Source organism: Gopherus evgoodei, unplaced genomic scaffold, assembly GCF_007399415.2.
Source record: "Gopherus evgoodei ecotype Sinaloan lineage unplaced genomic scaffold, rGopEvg1_v1.p scaffold_84_arrow_ctg1, whole genome shotgun sequence".
Lineage (NCBI taxonomy): Eukaryota > Metazoa > Chordata > Testudines > Testudinidae > Gopherus > Gopherus evgoodei.
In genome coordinates this window covers 239,540-258,844 of record NW_022060105.1, presented here as the reverse complement: position 1 = coordinate 258,844, position 19,305 = coordinate 239,540, and the positions used below count along the sequence as shown (strand labels likewise).

The 19,305-nt window shown below is 45.7% G+C and overlaps 1 non-coding gene across 1 annotated transcript; it reads left to right on the top strand.

Moving 5' to 3' along the window:
* The first annotated feature begins 15,189 nt into the window (after positions 1–15,189).
* Positions 15,190–15,262, top strand: TRNAA-AGC. The gene has a single exon. It is a non-coding gene; the product is annotated as a tRNA-Ala (tRNA).
* The last annotated feature ends 4,043 nt before the right edge of the window (positions 15,263–19,305 follow it).

The window sequence follows — 19,305 nt, the reverse complement described above, 5'->3', positions numbered from 1 at the left end:
CGGTGCAGAGAGAGTACCCCGGAGTGGGGCCACCCCCGAGCACACAAGAATCTCCACTGTCATTTAAGAAATAGTAAATGTCTAGCCCATCATGCTTCTAAATGTGACCCCCCTAATGGTTCAAAAAGTATAAGGCAAATCAAAAGAATCCCCCAGATAATTTTAAAATCTCATGATTTGGGAGGCCTGACTTGTTTGAATGTATTGGGTCGGCAGTACCTGCCGATATGTGGGGGGTATGGAAGCACTTATCTTTACAGCCAAGCAAATAATTCATGGGGAATAATTTAGGCTGTGAACCCATCCCATTTCCTCTTCACAAATTCTCTGTAAAAAGCTTACAGGGCACTCAAATTTATCCCGATTTCAAAAATAATCCTGGGGTGAGTTCAATGAATAACTCTTCTTCAGGAATCAGTTTGCTAGTTAAAACTCACAGTGTGTGAATTGGACATTTGGGTCATATGACTTGACTTCTGTTCCCTGATTAGATGAGCAGAACTCCAAGAAATCTGATTGCTAGCGTGAATGCCCTCCTTTCCTTATTCAGAATTTATTTTCAGGGAATATAATGTACTACCAAGGAGACAATGTGTTCCAATGAGCAGAGCACTGGCTGGGCAGTCAGGAAACCTCAGTGGAGTCGCAGTTCTGCTACTGACCTGTTGCATGAGCTTGGATGAGTTGCCTCTCTGTACCTCAGTTTCCTCATGTGTTTAATAGTCTACTAACCCATACTGCCCTTTGAAAGGTGCTTTCATAGATTCCAAGGCTGGAATGTTGTATCACACAGGCCAGAAAACTTCCCCAAAATAATTCCTTGAGCAGATCTTTTAGAGCAACATCCAGTCTTGATTTAAAAGTTGTCAGTGATGGAGAATCCACTACAACCTTTGGTAAATTGTTCCAACAATTAATTACTCTCACCAATATAAATGTATGCCTTATTTCACACAGGCTCTGTTCAAGATGGTTTCTCTCAGCCACAGTGTCCCAGCAAAGTGGTGACTGGCTCTCCCCTTGCTCAGGCTCTCTTCCAGGGGCCCAAAGGTGCTGGTAGTTTTATTTTCTTGGCTGAAAGAATGTGGGGTTGTCTGCCCCTTTTCTAGTCCATTGAGTCTTGGAAGCTGATTCTTCTAAAGCAGTGGTTGTCAACCAGGGGCACGGGGTACACAGAGGTCTTCGAGGGAACACATCAACTTCTGTCAATATTTGCCTGGTTTTACAGCAGGCTACATAACAAGCACTAGCAAAATAAGTACAGGTTAAAATTTCATACAGACAAAAGGAGAAAGTCAGCAATTTGTCAGTAAGAGTATGCTGTGACACATCTGTATTTTAGATCTGATTTTGTAAACAAGTAGTTTCTAAGTGAGGTGAAACTGGGGGGTACACAAGACAAATCAGACTCCTGAAAGGGGCACAGTAGACTGAAAAGGTTGAGACCCACTGTTCTAAAGGATCCCCTCAAAGCAAAGTTTATCCAAGATGTGAGGAAGGCGACCTGAAGTCTGGTGGTGAAGGCTCCGAGTGTAACCCACACACCTCCTGGGTGTGGTGTCCTGTCCCATCTAGTGTCACCAAGACCATTTAGAGACAGTTAAATGAGTCTGCTCTACAGCCCTAGCTAGCAGCCAGTTGGCTCTTAGCTCCGGCTGTAGAGAATCATGCTCTAAGCTCCAGAAGTCCCAGGTTTGATCCTGTCTGTTGACAACCTGGGTTTGTCAACATTACACGTGCTCTTCTCCCTTCCCCCCACCTGTGTTTGCTGAAATCTAAATTGCTCTGTTCACTACCATCTCCTTCCCCTGCTGTGCTGATGACCCTGTTTGCTGCTTATATTAAACCCCCATTCCTTTGCTTAGGACAGACCTCTTTAACAGCGTTTGCCTAGGAGGGGCTGTTGGGGTTTCACAAGTAATGTCGTACAGGGGGAACTCATAGCTCTCTATGTAATGTTGTATCATGATCTTATTGACCAGAGAGTTGTTAGTTTTCAAATGGTACCTCCAGGGATTTCTCCCCTCCGCCCATCCCCCAGTTTGTGAACTAGTTACATGCCAAACCTGGCGGCTGAACTTTGCGACTTTGTCCTCACCCACAACTATTTCACATTTGTGGACAATATATACCTTCAAGTCAGTGGCCCTGCTACGAGTACCCGCATGGCACCATAGTATGCCAACATCTTTATGGCTGATTTAGAACAACGCTTCCTTAGCTCTCATACCCTAATGCCCCTACTCTCCTTGCAGTACAGGTTAAAATGTCATCCCTACATTGATAACATCATCCCTACATTGATGACATCATCACCTGGACCTATGGAAAATAAGACCTTGAGGAATTCCACCATGATTTCAACAATTTCCATCTCACCATCAACCTCAGCCTAGACCAATCCACGCAAGCGGTCCACTTCCTTGTCACTACTGTGCTAATAAGCGATGGTCACATAAACACCACCCTATATCGGAAACCTACTGACTGCTATACTTACCTACATGCATCCAGCTTCCATCCAGGACACACCACACGATCCATTGTCTACAGCCAAGCTCTAAGATACAACCGCATTTGCTCCAATCCCTCAGACACAGACAAACACCTACAAGATCTCTATCAAGCATTCTTAAAAACTACAATAGCCCACCTGCTGAAGTGAAAAAACAGATTGACAGAGCCAGAAGAGTACCCAGAAGTCATGTACTACACGATAGGCTCAAAAAAAGAGAAAGTAACAGAACGCCACTTCATCCCCCAACTAAAACCTCTCCAGGGCATCCTCAAAGATCTACAACCTATCCTGAAAGATGATCCCTCACTCTCACAGATCTTCGGAGACAGGCCTATCCTTGCTTACAGACAGCTCCCCAATCTGAAGAAAATACTCACTAGCAACCACACACCACAGAACAAAAACACTAACCCAGGAATCTATCCTTGCAACAAAGCCTGATGCTAATCTCTGTCCACATATCGATTCAAGTGACACTATAATAGACCTAATCACATCAGCCACACCATCAGGGGCTCGTTCACCTGCTACATCTACCGATGTGATATATGCCATCATGTGCCAGCAATGCCCCTCTGTCATGTACATCGGCCAAACCAGACAGTCTCTACACAAAAGAATAAATGGACACAAACCTGACATCAGGAATCATAATATTCAAAAAACCAGTTGGAAAACACTTCAGCCTCTCTGGCCATTCAGTAAACAGATTTAAAGGTGGCAATTTTGCAACAGAAAAGCTTCAAAAACAGACTCCTAACTAGAAACTGCTAACTTCAATTAATATGCAAACTAGATACAATCAATCAGTTTAGGCTTAAATAGAGACTGAGAATGGCTGAGCCATTACACACATTAAATCTATTTCCCCATGTGACGTATCCTCACACCTTCTTGTCAAACTGTCTTCAATGAGCTATCTTGATTATCACTACTCAAGTTTTTTTTTCTCCTGCTGATAATAGCTCATCTTAATTCATTAGCCTCTTAGAGTTGGTTGGGCGACTCCCACCTTTTCATGTTCTCTGCATGTATATATATCTCCTCACTATAAGTTCCATTCTATGCATCCGATGAAGTGGGCCCACGAAAGCTTATGCTCAAATACATTTGTTAGTCTCTAAGGTGCCACAAGTACTCCTGTTCTTTTTGCGGATACAGACTAACACGGCTGCTACTCTGAAACATGCCAATTTAGTGACTGTTTGGAAATTTGAATTGAAATTGAAACATTAATACACACTTTAAAAGCATATACAGTGTATGATAACATACGTGTATCTGAGAGTATAATAGATTTGAAAAGTATGAACATAGACTAGCTTCCTTATACAGCTGTTATTTTTATGACAATGTCAGTGCATTCATTTCCATTGTGTTGGCCAATCTAATAATTTCCAATGATGATTTGTAAGCAAAGTCTCAATGAGCTCTCCCTGAGAACTAACGATGGGCTGGGGGGAAAGGCTTCAGGACCAGATTGTATTTACATTCACACCTAATCTACCTAGGTATCCAGCAAACAGAGCTGTGTTGCCCAAGTGATAGATGTTGGCTGGGGTTGGGTTACAAATCATTTGAATGCGGGGGATGGGTTTGGGAATGAAATGTTGTTGTTCTTATTGTATGAGTAAAAGGCAGTAGAACTGTACTTAGCCTGTGCTGATTGAAGGCATCAAAAGAAAGGGTGGGGACCTGTCCCTCTCCACTGTTTAAAGACAGAGCTGATTAGGCTCCATAGAGAGTCTTTTGTTCTGTGAAGCGACCACTGCAGCTGAAATCGCCGATAATCAGGTCTACGTGCTTAGTCCTGCCGTGGGGACAGTGTTCCTGTGGGGACAGTGTTTTTGTGTAAAGGACAGCCCAGACTGCACTAGCAGCGAGGTTCCCCCACGGAGAGCTCAGCTGAAATCACTGAGAGAGGGTGGAACCTAAAGAGACCAACTCGCAGAGGTCACAGTGGCAGGTGGCAGCAGAAGGTGACTGCGCAGGGCCATTGGCAACAGAGTGGTGGAGTGAATGGACAGCCATGGCCAGAGCAAACAGTAAGCAGCTGGAAGAACGAGCAAGGTGCCTTCTTGCCCCCCACCTGGGAGGTGTACTCACATGAAAGCACCTCCGACAGCTTAAATAAGGCGCACATTAAATAAACATTTGTTTGTTGGACTATATTTTAGTGGCTTTGGTCCAGAATGCTAGATTTAGTGACTGGGAATGGAAACTTATATAAATATGTTTCCTACTAGGCCAAGATTTTTAAAATGCAGTATTTGCCAAGGTTGTTATCTCACATTGTTGCTATCTTGAGAGGTCATTATGTTGAGGTGTTTCTGTACTAAACATTTTTATTATTATAATTAATTATTACATAAGAATGGTCATACTGGGTCAGACCAATGGTCCATGTAGCCCAGTATCCTGTCTTCCGACAGTGGTCAAGGACAGGTGTGATCAGAGCGAATGAACAGAACAGGTAATCATTAAATGATCCATCCCTGTTGCCCATTCCCAGCTTCTGGCAAACAGGCTAGGGACACTCAGAGCATGATGTTGCATCGCTCCCCATCCTGGCTAATAGCCACTGATGGACCTATTCTCCAGGAATGTATCTAGGTCTTTTTTTAATCCTGTTATAGTTTTGGTCTTCACAGCATCCCTTGGCAAAGAGTTCCATGGGTTAACTTTATGTTGTGTGAAGAAATACTTCCTTTTGTTTTTTTAAAACCTGCGGCCTATTAATTTCATTGGGTGACTGCTGGTTCTTGCGTTATGTGAAGGATTAAATAACATTTCCTTATTCACTTTCTTCACACCAGTCAAGATTTTATAGATCACTATCATACTCCCCCTTAGTCATCTCTTTTCTAAGATGAAAATTCCCAGTCACAATTTCTCCTCCTGTTTCATGCCCCTAATCATTTTAGTTGCCCATCTCTGTACCTTTTCCATCTCCAATATATTTTTTTTGGGATGGGGTGACCAGATATCCTCACAGTATTCAAGGTGTACAAGTACCATGAATTTTATATTTTCTGTCTTATTATCTATCCTTTTCTTAAAAAAGCAACGGTTTCAGAGTAACAGCCGTGTTAGTCTGTATCCACAAAAAGAACAGGAGTACTTGTAGCACCTTAGAGACTAACAAATGTATTTGAGCATAAGCTTTTGTGGGCTACATCCGATGAACTGGGTTGGAGCCCACAAAAGCTTATGCTCAAATAAATTTGTTAGTCTCTAAGGTGCCACGAGTACTCCTGTTCTTTTTAAAAAAGCAAACAGAATGTTGGGAATCATTGACTGCCACTGCACATTGGGTGGATGTTTTCAGAGAACTATCCACAGTGACTCCAAGATCTCTTTCTTGAGTGTTAACAGCTAATTTAGACCCCATCATTTTGTATGTATAGTTGAGATTGTTTTCCAATGTGCATCACTTTGCATTGATCAACACTGAATTTCATCTGCCATGTTTGTTGCCCAGTCACCCAGTTTTGTGAGATCCCTTTGTGATGCTTCCCAGTCTGCCTGGGACTTAACTATCTTGAATAGTTTTGTATCATCTGCAAATTTTGCCACCTCACTGTTTACCCATTTTTTCCAGATCATTTATGAGTATGTTGAACAGTAATGGTCCCAGTACTGACCCCTCAGGAATACCACTATTTATCTCTCTACATTCTGAAAACTGACAATTTATTCCTACTTCATTCCTAAATTTATTCCACTTTATTCCTACAATTTATTCCTACTTTATTCCTATTCCTTTTGTTTCCCATCTTTTAACCAGTTACTGATCCTTGAGAGGACTTCTCTCTAATCCCATGATGGCTTACTTTTCAAAAGTCAATTTAAATTAAATATATTTTTTTTAAAAAATCATGTGTTTTTAGAAATCTAGATCTGTTATATGTTTTGGTGTAACTTGCATTATCCTTACGTTAAATTTGCATCATACTAACAAAATATTTACTTTATTCATCTCTCTTTATATATCTCATTGGTCCTGACACCCCCCCAGTGTAAATTCGAACACCTCCCCTAATTTCAATTCCTGGGGAAACCACTGGTGCACCTACAGAACCTGCAGATGCCCTGCAGGTACGCTATTGGCCTGTGTTACCTAGGACTACTTCCCCATCCGGCACCTAGAATTCCCCAGCTGGACAAGTGTGGTGGTGACCACAGCCAGTTTCCTGGTTTTATGAACCAGTCCCAGCTCCTAATCCTGCTGTGCCTGCAGTCTTTCCACACGGACCAGTCTCAGGTTGCACTTATCAGCCAGCTGACTGGGGTGGCATTGGCTTGGGCCTCCCCACTTCTGTAATGTCCTGAACCAGTCTGAGGCCTTGGTTCAAAATATCACAGTAATTTTTGATCACCTGAGCTATGTACGCACAGTGGAGGCCGGGCTCCAGAGCCTGCAGCAGGGACACTGGCAAGTTGCTAATGATGCCTTGGAGTTTTGGCATCTCGTGGCTGACACCGCATGGAATGAGACTGCACAGTGCTACCACTTCTGTCTTGGCCTTGAAGATGAGATCAAAAATGAGCTTGCGTGAATAGAGCCAGTGACCAATTTGAACACCTTGATCAAGCTCAGTATTAATGTCGGCGGCTGCCTGATGGAACGCCGCCTAGAAAGGAGGTCAACCTCCTGACCTGTGCCAACTTCACCAGATCTGGTTTGCCAACTCCCGGTGCTCTCATTCCAGCCAAACGCAAGTAGATTGGCCAAGCCCAGCCCTGTCTCTACGATGCAGAGAAAAAACAGTGTCAAGCATCAAGCCTATACCTATACTGCAGTAACTTGGGACACTTCATGTCAAGCAGCCCTGTGAAAGCTGATCTGTGTTTCAGGTTGGGAAATGGCAAACTCCAGCCCGGATAGAGGGATCCAGTCTTCCCCCTCATGCCAGTGCCTAGTGCCAACATAGGTCTGCTGAAACTTTGGCAACAGCAAATTGCAAAGCCGACATCCCTCCAACTCCCACTCCTTCTTCAGCACCCCGCTATGTTGGAGGTTAACCTAGATGCTGTAGCGGACTCTGGTGCTTCAAATAATTTCATGGATTTGGAGTTGGCCCGAGTGCATAATATCCCGACTCAGTGCAAGACTCCTCCCAACTTCATGGAGACCATTGGCAGATCACTCCTCTATTTGGACCCAGTCACCAACCAAATGGCCCCCTTACAAGTCATCACCTTTCAAGGTCACCATGAAGTTCTCCAGTTCACGTTGATCTGTGCACTGCACTCTCCAATCATTCTTATCATCCCATAGCTCATTGCCAACAATCCATGTATCCATCAGCGGACTGTCATGATTCAGTTTAATTTGCCATACCACCATCTGTCTTGCTTCCTGAAACTCAGCCAGAGGCCAGAGGTCCTCTGCAGCTCTAGCTGTCACCCAGGGGATCCTGAGACCAAAAGACTTAGTATGGAAGGAACCCTGGCAGTCTCCATAAGAACATGAGAATGGCCCTACTGGGTCAGACCAAAGGTCCATCTAGCCCAGTATCCCGCCTTCTGACAGTGGCCAGTGCCAGGTGCCCCAGAGGGAATGAACAGAACAGGTAATCATCAAGTGATCCATCCCCGGTCACTCATTCCCAGCTTCTGGCAAACAGAGGCTAGGGTCTCCACTACTTTCCCAATTGCCTTGGGAATATCTGCCAAGTATCAGGCTTTAGCAGATGCTGCTGGGAAAAACAAACAGGCTGACATCTTGCCACCACATTGCAGTTACAACTGCCCCACTGATGTCCAGTCTGGAATGGAGATCCTTTCAGTCGAATCTATTCCCTCTCAGAACCAGATCTCTAGGATCTCTAGAGCTATCGCAAGGAAAATCTACAATAGTATTTCATCTATCCTCTGTGTCCCTGGCTGAGGGTGTGATCTTCTTTGTGACTATGAAATATGGCTCCCTGCATCCTTGTGTGGACTACCAGGCATTAAATAAAGTTACAATCCAGAACTAGTACCCCTTACCTCTTAATAATGGGCGCATGGAAAGAGTGAGCTCTGCCAGAGTCTTCATTAAGCTGGATCTTTGTGTAGCCTATCATCTAGTTTGGATCTGAGGAGACAAGAGGAGCCAGTCTAGAAGGAACCTTCCGGAAGCCTCTGTATTGGGTTTCCATAGCTGGTATAGGCATTTCAAATATCAGGTCATGACTTTCAGCCTGTGCAACCCCTTGGCAACCTTTCAGTACTTCATTAGTGATATCTTCCAAGACATGTCGGACCAATTTGTGATCCTTTACCTTGATGAGAGCTTCATTTTTTTCTGATGATCAGGATCTTTGTGACCGACTTGGCACCGCATCTTAGAAAGACTCCGGCAAAAACATCTGTATGCGAAACGTGAAAAATGCAAGTTCCACTGGGTCCTGTCACCTCCTGGTGGGATTTCAGTTCCTAGTCTAGGTTCCCAGAGACCATAAAAACCTGAAGTAGCTAAGGAAGGCCAGGCACCTCAATCAGCACTAGATCCACTTGCCTCTTTTATTCCCGATTTGACTTTGTTGTAACCCGTCAACTAGAAATGGGCTAGAAATGGGAAAGCAAAAAGGAGCACCTTCAGCCTGATGAGGAACTTCCCTCCACAGTGCTTAAGGCGTCCAACTTTGTCAATGGGTCAATGTGACAGCGATCTAATGTCCATCATGCTGTCTCATGATTCCTTCAAGACCCAGATCTGCCAGACCCCGGAAAACACAGATGCTCCATTTAGTTCCAAATTCAGGCTGCAGGATGGCTTCATCTATCACAAGGATCTTATTTATGTTCCAGAGGGCCAGCCTAGATTCCCGGTTCTTCTCTGGACTCTTTCCATTTTCCCCACATCTTTCTTAAAATGTGACACCCAGAATTGGACACAGCTGAGGTATCACCAGTGCTGAGTGGGGCAATTACCTTCCATGTCTTACATGCAAGAATTAGATAAAGTTCATGGAGGATAGGTCCATCAATGGGTATTAACTAGGATGGTCACAGATGCAACCCCATGCTCTAAGTGTCTCTAAAACTGACTACTGGGAGCTGGGACTGGATGACAGAGGATGGATCATTTGATAATTGCCCTGTTCTGTTCATTCCTTCTGAAGTATATGGCACTGGCCACTGTCAGAGACAGGATATTGGACAAGATGGACCATTGGTCTGACCCAGTGTGGCCGTTCTGATGTTATTTGATTTTCCTTCCCAAGTGTAGTACCATCAATAATTACTCTGAGTACATTTTTTTCAACTAATTGTGCACCTGTCTTACAGCAATTTCCTCTAGGCCACACTTCCTTTTGTTTGTGTATAAGAATGCCACGTGGGACTGTGTCAAAGGGCTTACTAAAAATCATGCTAGATCAACATGTGCCCTGCAATGGGTCTCCAGGTGTACTTTCTCCACTCCACCATTCTGGAGGCATGTCTGTACTCCTTCCTTCTCATCCACCTTCCTTGGAGGGTGAGGGTGGGGTGGGGTGGGAGGGGAAGACTGCCCATATGGACATCCCTTAGTTTCTTCTCATTGCACCTGTCATAAACATATAGCTAAGGGTTAATGTTCTTTTACCTGTAAAGGGGTAACACCAGTAACCTGAAACACCTGACCAGAGGACCAATCAGGAAACAAGACTTTTTCAAATCTGGGTGGAAGGAAGTTTTGGGGTGTGAGTTCTTTGTTCTTTGTCTTGTGTCTGACCCTCTCGGCTCTGAGAGTGATCTTTTCTGTCTCCTGCCTTTCTAATCTTCTCTTTCCCAGTTGTAAGTACAAAGAGACAAGACAGTAGGTTTATATTGTTTGGCTTTTGTATTTACATGGTGTAGTTGCTGGAATGTGTTAAACTGTATTCTTTGTGGATAAGGCTGTTTATTCATAATTCTTTTAAGCAATTGACCCTGTATTTGTCACCTTAATACAGAGAGACCATTTTTATGTATTTTTCTTTCTTCTTATAAAGCTTTCTTTTTAGACCTGTTGGAGTTTTTCTTTAGTGGGAATTCCAGGGAATTAAGTCTGCAACTCACCAGGGAATTGGTGGGAGGAAGAAGTCAGGGGGAAAATCTCTTTGTGTTAGATTTACTAAGCCTGACTTTGCATACCCTCTGGGTGAAAAGGGAAGTACTTGTGTTTCCAGGACTGGAAACAGGGAGGGTGGAGTCCCTCTGTTTAGATTCACGGAGCTTGCTTCTGTGTATCTCTCCAGGAACCCAGGGAGGGAACACCTGGAAGGGAGAAGGGTGGGGGGGAAAGGTTTATTTCCCTTTGTTGTAAGACTCAAGGAATTTGAGTCTTGGGGTCCCCAGGGAAGGTTGTTGGGGGGACCAGAGTGTCCCAAAACACTCTAATTTTTTGGGTGGTGGCAGCTTTACCAGGTCCAAGCTGGTAACTAAGCTTGGAGGTTTTCATGCTAACACCCATATTTTGGACGCTAAGGTCCAAATCTGGGAAAAATGTTATGACATGGTGTGCAGCGTTGTGGGATAGATAGAATCCAGAAGCCAGTAGGAATATTATATTTTTCTTTTCTCTGCTAGGGGCTTTTAAGCAGAGAGGGTTTGGTTTTAAAAGGAACCAGAGAGAATTTTTTTTTTTTCTGTTCTCTCCTGGCAGTAGCTTGTATGTTAAGTAAGGAACCATTAAGCAGTGACAAACGGGTCTTTTGTCAGACAATAGCACTCCCATTGAGAGTCAAGTATCCAGCAATACACATGCAAATAAAGTGGTTTTTCTGGTTTACTTTACATTTAAAAGATTAGCTAGAGGAAGAAAGGGAAAAAGGCATTGTTGCTAGGCAGACCCCAGGAGGCAACAGAGAAGCTGCAGTTCAGACAATAAACACCAGAGGGCGCCTCAGCACAGAAAGCAGAAAACATGAGTTCCAAAGAAGCCTAAGGCAGGAGCGAACATGGCAACAAGCCATAGACAAAGAAAATGAATATAGGAGATGGATGGAACTAATTAATGCAGAACTAGCCAAGGAAGAGGCAGCCCACAAAAGAAAACAACAAGAAGAAGACGCTGCTCACAGAAGGAAACAAGAAGAAGAAGAGATGGAAAAACAACAAAAAGAAAGTGAAGAGAGGGAAAAACAGAGAAAACATGAACTGGACTTAGCGCAGGCTGGGAAGCATGCTCCATCCAATCCTAACAACCCTTCGCCAATTATGGTTCCACATACCAAGAAATTTCCCACCTACAAGGCAGGTGATGACACTGAGGCCTTCTTGGAAAATTTTGAAAGAGCCTGTCTTGGGTAAATGGGCATCTCCAGTGGTTCTGGTACCCAAACCAGATGGGGAAATACGCTTTTGCGTGGACTACTGTAAGCTAAATGTGGTAGCTTGTCCGGACAACTATCCAATGCCACGCACCGATGAGCTATTGGAGAAGTTAGGAGGTGCCCAGTTCATCTCTACAATAGACTTAACCAAGGGGTACTGGCAAGTACCGCTAGATGAACCTGCCAAGGAAAGGTCAGCATTCGTCACCCATGCGGGGGTGTATGAATTGAATGTCCTTCTTTTCGAGCTGCAAAATGCACCCGCCACCTTCCAGAGGCTGGTAGATGGTCTACTAGCAGGACTGGGAGAATATGCAGTTGCCTACCTCGATGATGTGGCCATTTTTTCAGACTCCTGGCCCGAACACCTACTACACCTGGAAAAGGTCTTTGAGCGCATCAGGCAGGCCGGACTAACTGTTAAGGCCAAAAAGTGTCAAATAGGCCAAAACAGAGTGACTTACCTGGGACACCAGGTAGGTCGAGGAACCATAAACCCCCTACAGGCCAAAGTGGATGCTATCCAAAAGTGGCCTGTCCCAAAGTCAAAGAAACAAGTTCAATCCTTCTTAGGCTTGGCCGGGTACTACAGGCGATTTGTACCACACTACAGCCAAATCGCTGCCCCACTGACCAAAAAGACCCAGCCAAATGCAGTTAAGTGGACTGATGAGTGTCAAAAGGCCTTTACCCAACTTAAGGCAACGCTCATGTCTGACCCTGTGCTAATGGCCCTGGACTTTGACAAGCCGTTCCTAGTAACCACAGATGCATCTGAGCGTGGTTTGGAGCAGTTCACATGCAGGAAGCAACGGATCACAACATCCTGTCGTGTTTTAGAGCAAGAAACTGTCTGAGAGGGAAAGTCACTGGTCAGTCAGTGAAAAGGAATGCTGCGCCATAGTGTACGCCCTGGAAAAGCTACGCCCATATGTTTGGGGACTGCGGTTCCAGCTACAAACTGACCATGCTGCGCTAAAGTGGCTTCATACTGCCAAGCGGAACAACAAGAAACTTCTTCGTTGATGTTTAGCTCTCCAAGATTTTGATTTTGAAATTCAGCACACCTCAGGAGCTTCTAACAAAGTAGCTGATGCTCTCTCCCGTGAGAGTTTCCCAGAATCCAATAGTTAAAAAGTGTTCTTAAAATGTAAAAGTTTGTTAGTTATATACTTAGTGGTATATGTAAGGTGCATGTATTGTATTAATCTGTTTATTTTAAAGTTCTAGGAGGAAATCGCTGCCAGTGAGGTTCCCCACTGTCTGCAATTTGGGGGGCGTGTCATAAACAGATAGCTACGGGTTAATGTCTCTTTCAGCTCGAAAGGAGTAACCTGAAACACCTGACCAGAGGACCAATCAGGAAACAAGATTTTTTTTTCAAATCTGGGTGGAGGGGAGTATTGGGTGTGAGTTCTTTGTTCTTTGTCTTGTGTCTGGGCCCTCTTGGCTATGAGAGTGACTTTCCTATCTCCTGGCTTTCTAATCTTCTGTTTCCAAGGTGTAAGTACAAAGATAGGAAGACCATAGGTTTTTATGTCCTTTTCTTTCTTTTTATATAAAGCTTTCTTTTTAAGACCTGTTGGAGTTTTCTTTAATGGGGACTCCAGGGAATTGAGTCTGCAGCTCACCAGGGAATTGGTGGGAGGAAGAAGTCATGGGGAAAATCTCTTTGTGTTAGATTTACTAACCTGAGTTGCATACTCTCTGGGTGAAGGGCAGGGGGAAGAGATTAGATTTCTCAGTGCTTGTGTTTTCCAGGACTGGAAACAGGGAGAGTGGAGTCCCTCTGTTTACATTCACGGAACTTGCTTCTGTATATCTCTCCAGGAACCCAGGGAGGTAACACCTGGAGGGGAGGAGGGGGAAGGGAAATAGTTTATACCGCTTTGTTGTAAGACTCAAGGAATCTGAGTCTTGGGGTCCCCCAGGGAAGGTCTTGGGGGAGACCACAGTGAGCTAGGCACTGTATAAATCCCAGGCTGGTGGCAGCGTTATCAGGTCCAAGCTGGTAACTAAGCTTGCAGATTTTCATGCTAACACCCATATTTTGGACGCTAAGGTCAAGATCTGGGAAAAATGTTATGACAGATGGTCTCTGAAAAGGTGCATTTGGTTGAAAGGCAAGAAGGGGGAGCAGCGTTCTTTGCTATGCCAGGTGTCCTTGTTGAGCGGAGGTCCTTTCCGAGGGGGTGTGCAAGCATAAAGGTAGTTTGTTTTGCGGTGTGAAGCGTGTGACGATGCGGTTCTGGCGGGACCCAACTGAGAGTGCCAATTCAGGACCAATTGCTCAAACAGGGCAGTCACAGCCCAAGGCTGGGGTTTTTCCACCTCTAAGGCAAACCAAACCAGCCAGACAAAAATGACTTCGGTTTCACCCCACTGGCTAACCACAAGTCACACAAGCAATTTCCTTAGACACTCCAGTCTCCCAGTATCACCACCAGTGCCACTCGTCTTGGGATGAATGGTTATGAATGGTTATGAAAACCAACACCCCAGTAAAAGAAAATCCCAAAGGACCAAGCCCCAGACCCAGGTCAATAGACACATCAGATTTTACCCACAAATCACACTGTTGCCAATCCTTTAGAATCTAAAATCTAAAGGTTTAGTCATAAAGGGAAAAAGGTAGAGGTGAGGGCTAGAAGCAGTTAAACGGAATCTATTACATACAGTAATGGCAAAGTTCTTAGTTCAGGCTTGTAGCAGTGATGGAGTAAACTGCAGGTTCAAATCAAGTCTCTGGAGAACATCCCCCGCTGGGATGGGTCATCAGTCCTTTGTGTAGAGCTTCAGTTTGTAGCAAAGTCCCTCCAGAGGTAAGAAGCAGGATTGAAGACCAGATGGAGGTGAGGCATCAGCCTTAGATAGGCACTTGCAGGTGGAAGAACACTTCTATGTTCTTACTGTGGAAAATTACAGCAAAATATAGTTTGGAGTCACATGGCCAAGTCCCTGAATACTTTGCTGAGTCACAAGGCGTATCTGCCTCCTCTCAATGGGTCGATTGTGTAGCTGATGGTCCTTAATGGGCCATCAAGCAGGCTAAGCAGAGCTAACACCCACTTGTCTGGGATCTTTCCCAGTAACACAGCGCAAGTTTGAAATATAGACAGTATACAGCCAATATTCATAACTTCAACCACAACATGATACAGACATAGAGATAGCATAATCATAACCAGTAACCCGTAACCTGGTCTTAGACACCTTATATGACCCCCTTTACATAGGATCTGGTGCCACTACAGGACCTTGGTTGCAACCCATGTTCTATATGGTCCCAGTTTATATCAATAACATCGCAAAGAGATCGCTGGATGGGGTTTGCGCTGAGTTGACAGTGCGTGGTGGAGGGGGCAGGCCTCCTGGAGTGGGTGTGGGGAATTAGCTCAAATGGTAGAGCGCTCGCTTAGCATGCGAGAGGTAGCGGGATCGATGCCCGCATTCTCCAGGCTGTTGCTCTTTCTCCTGTTCTCATCCCTGCACCATTTGTGTCTGTGTAGAAAGGAGCATTGCAGTCCACTCTTGGCTTGGTGGTAAGCCTTTGGTCCCGAGGGAGCAAAAGGGGCAACTTCTCTTTCAGGAGTGTGTGTGTGTGTGAGTTCTTTTCTGTTACCAGTCGCTTTGCGTTTGTTTTTCCTGAGGTAGGCGTGGGAGGCCGAGTCGGGTGTGAAAGGGTACGAGCGGGAATGTGTCAATTATTGACGAAGGGGAAGGGGAATGGACTGTGAAAATGTTGTGGTTTAAAAGGCCCCGTTGAACCAGGCAGGAGGCCCTGAACATGTTTTCCATTGCACCACCGTCCCTGTTCTGAGTGGGAATCAGGGCGGGGGTCCCAACATTGTGCTGCGCGTGCTTGAGACAATCGCGGGTCAGCGGGAGGATGCGGCGTCCCGGCTAGCAGGCAGGGCTAGCGTCGCGCCCCCGGCGTTCCGTTCTTACCTTGCGGCCTTGTCTTCGTGCCATGCCTGTTAGGGAGCCTTTGAGCGGTAGCTGTTTGCGGGCTTCCCGGTGGGTTAATTGAGGGTAAACTAGGCGGCTGCCCAGCCCCCGGGGCAGCCGTGAGGATGAAGGGCTAGGTGTGTGTCGCTTATTCCTTTCAAGGGCTCGGCAGAGGCAAGCCTATAATTATGCATAAGTGCCAGTGGCAGTTCTGCCTGACACCTTGAGTGACTCGTGTCCCATTGCTCCTGTCTTCCTTCGGTAGCTCAGCTGGTACAGCGGAGGACTGTAAGCTTCATTCCCCTGGGAATCCTTAGGTGGCTGGTTCAACTCCAGCTTGAAGGAGTGGGCTTTTGTTTCCTCGGTTACACGCTCTTCTTTAGAGCGCCCACTCTGGCCACCGCCATGTTTCCCTCCATTCGTGCGAGACTGGCCGCTGGAAGTCTGCTGCATTTAAAGCACCATTTGCCACTACTTTCATCTACCACACCTGTTTCCAAGTACCTAGGCCACAGTTTACGCCTGTATAGGCAGAGTTCCTTTCTCTTCACCCTCCCGCACTCACAGCGTAGACATCTAGCTATGGTGCAGGCGCAGCTTGTGGAGTTTTCCTGATTGGCCCTAAACCTAGGGGCCAGAGATGCCGGCTACCTCCAGGGAACTGGTCAAAGCCAGGGCAGGCACTTAGCCACACTGCGCCACAGACCAGACTTTTAACAGCCTGGTCAGCAGTGCTGAGGGGAGACACCAGTGTCCCTTTTCGACCAGACGTTCCGGTCAAAAACTGGACGTCTGGCAACCCTAATTGGAGGTTTACAGAAGGTGTTTAGGGTCTTCAGAGGGAAAACTCAGAACAGATACCATTTCCCACTCACGCTACACTTAAACCATGAGGCAAAACAGAAGCCTCTGTTCTGTCAGAAGCGCCAGCTGAATTGCTTTTTCAATTGCAGTCAACAAACCAGATTGCCATGAGCTGAACTTTAAGACCCTCACGTACACTGGACAAATTGGAGGAAAAGCATCGAAAAATCTTGATTATGTCTTTTTCTTAGTCCCCAACCCAATGCTTTCAGTTCATCTGGCTGGCCAAGTTGTGACACCATCGCATCCGAGAAAAGCTGAGATTTTCTTGCTCAGGAGAAGTGGAGTGGAAGCTCATCTTTGCACATTTCTGATGCTTTGTAGTCTAAGACTGGGCAAGGATTGCTGTATAGTTATGAGAGCATGGGTCTAAAACAAACATTTTTTGAGTTCTATTCCCAATTGCCACCAACTTGTGGTGGGATTTGGGGCAAATCCTCTAGCTTCCTTCTACCTCTGTTGATCCTTCTGTATAAATAGGAACAGCACTGGGACAAATTCCCAGCCACTGAGGACTTCATAACTGTCCCCATGCTGCACACCACGGCCACTAGGAACTTCACACTGCAGGGTAGAACTCAGATTGTTTTCTGCTCCCAAAGTGAGGCCCCTAACACATAAAATAAATAAATATAAATATACGGAGATATACCTATATCTCACAGAACTGGAAGGGACTCTGAAAGGTCATTGAGTCCAGCCCCCTGCCTTCACTGGCAGGACCAAGTGCTGATTTGTGCCCTAGATCCCTAAGTGGCCCCCTTGATGATTGAATTTACAATGCTGGGTTTAGGAGGCCTATGCTCAAATGACTTAGCTATCCCTCCCCCACTCTGATATGGGGAGACTCATTGTTAATTGTTAGCAATATCTGGCCTGTCAGGGTTCCCTCCCCCCCCCAAACTCTGGGGTACAGATGTGAGGACCTGCATGAAAGACCCCCAAAGCTTATATTCTAGCAGCTTAGGTTAAAAACTTCCCCAAGGCACAAGTTCTGTCTTTGGACAGTATTGCTGCCACCACCAAGTGATTTAAACAAACATTCAGGGATGGGTCACTTGGAATCCCTAATTCCCCCAAAATATCCCCCCAATACCCTTCACCCCCTTTCCTGGGGAGGCTTGAGAATAATATATAAACCAACTGCCTTAGCAATGTGCGTACAGACCAGACTCATCTTTAGGACACTGAAATCAATCAGGTTCTTAAAAGAACTTTATTATAAAGCCTCTGTTTGCAAGAAGCTGGGAATGGGTGACAGGGGATGGATCACTTGATGATTCCCTGTTCTGTTCATTCCCTCTGGGACACCTGGCACTGGCCACTGTTGGAAGACAGGATACTGGGCTAGAAGGACCCTGGGTCTGACCCAGTAGGGCCATTCTTATGTTCTAAAATGTGGTTTCTGTCTCCGCTGTTGATACTCAGTTACACCCTCACAGCTGGAGAAACACAGGCTGGGCTCAGAGCATCCCAACTCAGCAGAAGGAAAACTGCCAGAAACTTTGTGCTGGTTCCCATTTGGGGTGCAGTCCCCATTAGGGACTGACCCACTGAGTTCTCACTCCTGCCAGGGGTTTCTTTGTGGTGACTGCAGATATCTAGCTAAGTGTTTTAATATCTGTGTAATGCCCATGCAGTTCCTGAAGGTGGCATCCATGCACCATAATGCTCAGCATCACAGTGGAGGAAGGTAGGGTGAGTGAAGGAGGTGTTGAACTTTTTTTAAACTTGGTTTTACGTTCACTATTTAATTAGAGGACAGTGATACAACTGGGGGTGATGGGACTGTAACATCAGAAACGGGGCAAGGAGCTTGCAGCTCTGGAAGAGAAGATCACTTTGCAGAGCTAGGCATGCACACAACAAACATCCGTTCCCACACACCTTCCCATCCAGATTCAAGCACGTACCTGTCCGCTCCCCGCTGGATGCAGCCGAGTCCCTCTCCCTTCCCTAAGCTCCTTCTGCTCTCTTGAAATCAGAGACCTCTCGCACCCGTCACTTGTCTTGTCCCACAGAAAAAATGGCCAGTGGCAAACACCACGTCATTGCTCACTGGTATGTGTTTGGATGAAGTTCACCATTAGCAAACAGTAAGCTGCACCAGTCAAGTGGCAATATAACAAAAACACCTTATTGTCATTTGGACACTGCATACAAGAGGACAGAGCTGAGGTTGCTGTGAGAGCATTTAACAGGCGGCACTTTCTGGGTGTTAAATCTCACGTTCACCATTTGGTTAACGTGAGTTTAACACACTCGACAGGAATGGGGTGGGGTGTTTAGGCTCAGTCACAAAGAGAAGCAGACTGAGGGGACACCCCATTTTCCTTCAGCCTCATCTTGGTGGGGTAACCCAGACAGCATTCTGCCCCAGTAGTGACGGTCTAGTCCCAGGAGAGGTGTCTCGGGAAGCTAGGTGGCTGATGGGTTAAAGCCATTGTGGTTGCATCCTGGATTGGAGAATAGCAGTAATTACTGTGCAGATAGCTCGGCACGTCACTGGGGAAGGCTCATCCAATCTCTTCGGGGCAGGCAGAGGTTTAGAAAACTCATCTGATGGAAATAACCACATGCGGTTTTCCTGGATGGGAGCGGTGCTGCAAGGAAAGTTCATTGCACCTTTACTTGCAATGCCACGCGACTTTAACCTTACAGCTGGAGTCTGATGGCCTGAAGCCAAAC